Here is a 6,995-nt window from a genome sequence, read left to right as displayed (position 1 = left end):
CCAGAACCCGAGAGAGGCTCGGAGGTTTTAGCTCATGGGAGACCCCTGTGGAAGAAATGAATTTGTTATTAGCTCTTCTCCCCACTAGAAGGCAGCCCCATGTGGCCAGGAGTCCCCCCTGCCCTGTTCCCACTGAGCCCTCAGCCCCAGGTCAGTGCCCAGCACACACTGGTTGCTCAGTTAACTGAAGGCTGATCCGGCCTCAGCATCAGCAGGGGAGCCGCCTTCAGAGGATGGTCCGTCTGCATCTTTAGGGCTGGGGTGCAAGAGACCAGCTCACTGTTTTTGTCTTTTTCTGGTTTATTTGTTGTAGGTCTTCCAGGAGACCCTGATGACTACGCTCGCCTTTGCCTCTCAGATGCAGAATCTCAGGCCAGTCCACGCATGCTGACGCTGGATCTGCATTTCAGCCAGATGCTGGGGGTCTGCGTGCTGTGAGCTGTGCTGGCTGTGCTCGGGTTCTGAGGCGGCTGTTCCGAAGGCATCTGAAATGGAAGGTCCCACTAAATAAAGTCAACAGCACTTCAGGCAAAACAGCCAAAAAGCAGATTGCGGAACATCCCTTGTAGTCAGAGTAGGATGTCTGTCCCGTCCGTCCAGCAACCTGCAGCAGGGGTGCTCGCTGTGGAGAGGATGTGCTCACGGTGAAGGGGGTACAAGGGGCCACAGAGAGCTGCACGTCCAAGAGATCTGGGGGAAGTGAAAAAGATTTTATTAAAAAAGTACATCTGGGGACTCCCCGTCAGCACTGAGTGGGGGCCATCCTCCACCTCAGGCGGTCTTGACCTGCCCTGTGTATCTCCTTCGGGCGTCCTGGGAAGCCCAGGAACAGTCTTAGAATAGTGTTTTCACAATAAAATGCATAGGATGACGAGGAAACCAGCTATGCTGGCGTACAACCTTGAAGGTCTCTTTAAAATGTGTGACTGGTGATACCTTATTAACTCATCAGTAAACAGATCTCCTGCAGGTCACCTGCTGACCGGGGTCGGGGTGGTGATGAGTGGAACCAGCAACCGCTGGGTGTAACGTCAGCACAGTCCCCACTTCTGCTGGTGACAAGCCGATTTGCCGCAGAGAGGCTGACGGCCACTCCGAGGTCAGTTAACGAGCACAAAGCTGTCGCTTTTGCCAAGTTTTTGCCCCAGGCAGTGGGGAGTCTGAGCGCTGCACTCCAGACCCTGCCGCCCACCTATGGGCAGGAGGGACTCCACACTCCCCTCCGCTGGGGCCTTGTAAGCCCTTCAGTGTCTGCTGGCCTCCTCTCCCCACCAGAGGAGCTGGACTCAGCCCTTCAGGGAGTAAAGGGCACACAGGATACAGGCTCCCTGCCCACCACCCTAGAGGCCCACAGTCTCAAGGGATAGCTGGTTCCAGGAACATTTCTGGTAGAGTCCAGAACTCCTGCTGGGTTGTGGGGGCGGGGAGGAAGGGAAATTGGCTGTTGGGGTGTGTGTGTGTGTGTGTATGTGTCCCCAGGACCTATATTCTTGGGAACACAGTCCTTGATGTGATGGGACAGCAATGAAAACTATGTATAGCTGCAGGAGGGGAAGGTGTCCCTCAGTGGATGATGGATAAACAAAATGTGGTCCATCCGTTCAATGAAATATGACTCAGCCTTTAAAAAGGAAGGAAATTCTGACATGGGCTACACCGAGGATGAACCTTTCTAAGTGAAACAAGCCAGTCACAAAAGGACAAATATTGTAGGATTCCACTTACGTGAGACACCTAGAGGGGTCAAGTTCATCAAGAAAGAAAGTAGATGGTGGGGGCCAGGGGGAGGGGGAGTCAGTGTTTATGGGGACAGGGTTTCAGTTTTCTTGTTTTAAAACTCTTTTTGGCGGGGGGTGGGGGGGCACACCACACGGCATGTGGGATCCTGGTTCCCTGACCAGGGATCGAACCCGCATCCCCTGCATTGGAAGTGCGGAGCCTCAACCACTGGTCAGCCAGGGAAGTCCCGAGTTTCCGTTTTGCAATGTCAGTGTGCTTAACAACACTCACTGTAGACTTAGATGTGTTATGACAGTAAATGTTATGTTACATGTATTTTACCACATTAAAACACGCACGCTTGCACACACACAAGAACGAAAGGAAGAAAGGGAGGGAGGGGGAATGGAGAATTCCCTTTCTCCTTGCAGTTCTGCAGCGCTTGCCTTGGGGAGCGTGGACGGCCCGTGTGGGCCCCTCTGCAAGGGCCCGAGTGGAGGGCAGCAGCATTCCAGCAGGGAATCGTGTTCCCAAAGCTCAGGCGTGTCCAGCAGTGAAGTGGGCAGTACTCTTGGGGATGCTGGGAGAAGTGGGGGGGAGGCTGCTGGGCAGAGGAGCATGTGCCAGGGATGCAACGGGCACAGACTCAAGTCCCTAAAATCACAATGGTCTTCCGCTCCCTGCTTCCCGAGCACACAGAAGGCCCACACTTCCTGGTCCCCTTGGGGCTGGCTGGGGTGCTGTGACCAGCTCTGGCCAGCGACTTCTGAGCAGAGGGCCCCTTTGGCGCTGGATCTTTTCATTGCCAGGCAGACACCCTCCAGAGCTCTCCTTTTCTCTGTGTGGTGATTGGCATTATCCAGATGGGGCTGCTCCAGCAGGCCGGGTCCCAGGGGGCTGTGGACAGGCAGCGTGCATGAGAAGTAGGCCTAATTTGGTGTAAGCCCATGAGACGGGGGATATTTGTTGCTGCAGCATAACCTGGCATGACTAACTGATACACTCCTCTTTCCCAAACACTCTAGAAGAAGGTCATCTGTGGATGGAGAGAAGGCTGATACTGGGATGTGGCATTTTATTTATTTATGTGTGCTGCATACCCCTCGTGGGCAGAGCCAGGACCCGGGGTTCTGATCCTGAATTGGTCACTATCTTGCTGTGTAATATTGGGCCAGTCACTCATTCTCAGATTCCTCATCCATAGTGAGGATCTTTCCAGATGTAATATTCTGTGACCGGTGATATTTCTCTGCTTGTCTGTACGCCATGGACACACGCAGAGCAGGGACTGTAAGATCACAAACCCTGAGATACCAAGTGTCCTTGATTAAGAAGCTCTGTGCAGATGACAATATATGGGGCCCGACAAGCACTTAATGGATTTTGACCTGAAGGTGATAATGACTTAATAAACTGATGGTTTCACCCAAGAACCCTTCTCCTCATTGACAGATGTGTTTGCAGAAAACTCAGAACTGCTTTAACAGACTGTAGAAAGCTATAAAAATGTAAAGCATCATCGACATCATCACAAGAAGAATGGTGGCATTTCTCTTTTCACTATGGGGATTTATGTCAGCCTGTGTTTGTAGCATGAAATAGGAGGATGCAGGATAAGGCAGGGCTCTTATTTGCAAGCAATGGCAGCAGATTCTGGCTGATTACCCAGAGAAGGAGTTTATTAAAGGATGTTGGGAGTTCCTAGAGTTGTCAGGAGGTGGGAGAGCCAAGCTTGAGGCTTACCTTCCAGGAACAATGCCTCAAACCATCGCTTATGACAGGCCTGGTGGGGAAACTGCCACTACTGCGCCACTGCACAGGGATACTCACACCCCACAGAGATACTCCCATTGCCCGGAGAGGATGCTATGGCACAGAGATGCTCCCACCACTCAGAGATGCTTCTACCACACAGGGATGCTCCAGTTGTACTGGACCAAACCCACAACTGTCACCAGCATCAATAGCAATCACGTCCCAGGTATTTAAACTTGTACCCACTGCAGTGTCCCGCCCCGCCCCCCAGCTGAACATCCGAGGCTGTCCCTTCCCATAATAAATTGCAGGGCCACCTCTTCTCTTATGGTGTAGGTCACAACGGTGGAGCCTAGTCAATGTCTGGGTCCTCGCTGCAAAGGACTCTGGGTAAACCCATGGTCTGGCCACCTCGGGTGGAGAGACTGGTAAGACAGGGAATCCCAATACAGCAAGGGCATTTGAAAGGTGCACGGTGTCAGAGGACACAACCAGCGTTCCAGCCTGATGTCAAAAAGGCATCAAGAATGTCACCTCAGTTTCAAATCAAAAGAGTTTCAACAATTAGGTCCAAGCAATCACAGAAGACATCGTGGAGTGTGCATATGGGTTGTACTCAGTTTGCAGTCAATGCTAACAACCAAATGCATTTGCTCTAAAACTTGGACCAGGGAACATGATAGGAGGGCAGGGAGTCGGGAAACCTGGCTGGGGTTCCTGGCTTGGCTACACAGCAGCAGAGAAAACCCCTTACCTCGCTGGTCTGCGCCCTTAAGGGGGAGGGTTGGAACACGATCTCCCAGATGCCTTTTGGCTCAACCTATTTTGGTTTCATGGTTTTAATAAGGTTCAAAGCAGACCACGTCTTGGCTCAAGCAGCTGGCAGGGAGAGTTAATTTGGAAAAAAACAAGTGAGAAGCCCAAGACCAGGGACCAGGGGTCTTTCTTTCCTCCTTCCTTCAAGCTCCCATCCCCCACTGCTTATTGATGTGGAATTTGCTGCTTGGGGGAGAAGCAGCTCTCCGACTTCATAAACATTTGTACTGAGAGCAAATTTAATAAAGCTGAGAATAATACCATTCAGATGTAATTCCTTCATTTTGCATTATTATTCTTTCTTTTCTATCGCAAAGCATTTGAAATGCAAGGAGTTATTGTTATAGCTACAAAAGGAAATGACTAACTGGTGGGTTATTGATTAGACGTTCTTGGGGAAAAACAGAACCAAAAAGAGAGCTGGCCTGGGTCTCACAGTTTCTTTCTACTTCTTTTTCCTTTTATTATGAAAAGCAGGATACACCTGCATTCTTTTCCTGACAATCATTCTGTATGATTGCTTTATTGTATATATTTAAAATCACTAAGCTATGGTAGTGGAATTTGTATGAGATTTTCACAAAACACAGATACGAGGAGGGCGGCATTCCCCCTGACAAGTCTTAATACCATGAAACTACACTGCCAGCCGTAGACCAGCTGGGGGGTGTTTTCTCTTACTTCTGTTCAAAGTCTCTTTTTGAACCAGAAAACCTGCAAATTGTCCCGCTTTCATGAGACCGATCTGACATTGATAATAAAAGGCGTTTACATTCCACAAAAGGAAAAGAGAAACCAGCGCAAAGCACTAGACAAAACCCATCAAGTGTGAGTCCCTGGCATTAGGCGTCCTCTCGATTTCCTTGTCAAGTTTTGAGAGGTAAGGAGGGTTTCGACCCAGAAATAGGCCCCCTTCCTGATCCATCCAGGGGCTCCGGTATGCATGAGACTTAAAGGTCAGGCAGCACCATAGATGCTTCTGCTTTCTCACCACCAAAGTCCTTTGGGAGCAAGGAATGTACAAATAATAACATGCAAGTGTGCTGTGTGAGGTGAACAGGCCCACGAGCTAGGATGGTTACAAATTCTTTGCACAGAAAAAGGCAGCTGCTTGAGTGACGGTAGAGAGAAACAGTGGTCATTCATTCATTCATACTGATTGGGGATAGTGTCTACCATGTGCCAGACGCAGGGCTAGACACTGGAGATACTGCAGCGAGAAAACGGCCTCATGGTTCATGGCTACCATTAGCACAACTGGCTTGAAGCTGACTGTCTTGACTTTGGGGAGGATAAAGTTTTGGTCTGTCTAACTCCCTTCCTATCCCTGGAACGGTCATGTGTCTTGGGCTCAGCCATTCAGGGCTTCCCTGGGGTTTTTTTTTTCTGCTAATCCTGTCAGGAGAGAAACTCTTCGCAATTTGGCTAAAAGGTATAAAGATATTTTATCAGAGGGCATTTTGGTTGTAAGAAATAGAAAATTCAAACTAGTTCAAACAATAAGAGAATTTATTGGTGTATTTAATGAGAAAGTCTGGAGGAAGTGTGGGCCCCAGGGTGGGTTTGATCCAGGGGCTCTGCAAGGTCACCAAGGACCCAGTTCCTTGCCATCTCTGTTTTGTCCTAAGCCTAGATCCCTTTGTGGTCACAGGATGGCTTCTTGCTATTCCCAGTGCACTAAGCTTTGCATCTAAGTTGGGGGAGAGGAAAGGACAGAGCAGGATTTGTTCTTCCCCAAACTTCCAGGCAAAGTCCAGCTCCTCCCACCAACTGGAGCGTCCTGAACTGCTCACTGTGGCCCAACGAAGGCCTGCGTCATTGGCTTAGGCCCAGTGACTTCTGGAACCGGAACCAGTCACTGTAGCAGCGTGTGCTATTATGCCAGCTGGCCTCTGCAATCAGATCCCCCCTCTAGAAATGGAGAGGGGTCAACACACCTGATTGTTTTGGCTGCTGTACACAGGCCACTGGGGACCACAGAGCCCACCACACGTGACCCCAGAGCTGACAGCAGCCGTGCCACCTTCCACGCAAGGCAGCCTGGGATTGTGCAGCTGCTAGCGCCAGCCCCCTCCCCCAAGAGCAGGAGGGGGAGGGACACTTGAACAGGAGCAGGGCAGAATCTCATGAAAGGCTCCCCCTGGCTGCTGTGTTAACCCAGATGGAAAGGGGCAAGGGCAGAAGCCAGGAGATGCATTAGGAGGCTGCTGCACTGAGCCACGTGAGAGATGCTGGTGGCCTGGACCACTTGGGCCAGTGTGGGTGGACAGAAGTGGTGGCACTGTGACATGTTTGAAGGAAAAGCTATTGGGGCTCATCCAGGCACCACGCATGGGGTGTGAGGGAATGAGAGGAGCCAAGGATGCCCCGACGGGTTTGGAAGGGGCTGGTGGAGAACCAAATGGGAAGCCCAGGAGAGGAGCCCACGTGGACGTGTGGGGATGTCAGGTGGGCAGTCAGAGGCAGGAGGCTGGAGTCGGGAGACATCAGTTGGGAATCATCTGGTATAGGCTGTATTGAAAGCAGGAGGCTGGGGAGTAAATGAAAGCAGGTGCAGACCCAGTCCCGGGGCGCCGACCTTCAGAAACCGAGGAGACGGGGAGGAGGCAGCGGAGACAGAGCTGCAGCCAGAAGGGGGCGCCAGACACCGGGCCTGATAGAAATCCACCCTTAGAACGCCACCTCCTGAGCGGCTCTCCGGGTGG

This window comes from Mesoplodon densirostris, chromosome 11, assembly GCF_025265405.1.
Source record: "Mesoplodon densirostris isolate mMesDen1 chromosome 11, mMesDen1 primary haplotype, whole genome shotgun sequence".
Taxonomy (NCBI): Eukaryota; Metazoa; Chordata; class Mammalia; order Artiodactyla; family Ziphiidae; genus Mesoplodon; species Mesoplodon densirostris.
The sequence above is the reverse complement of the archived record's forward strand: the minus strand, read 5'-3'. Positions refer to the sequence as shown.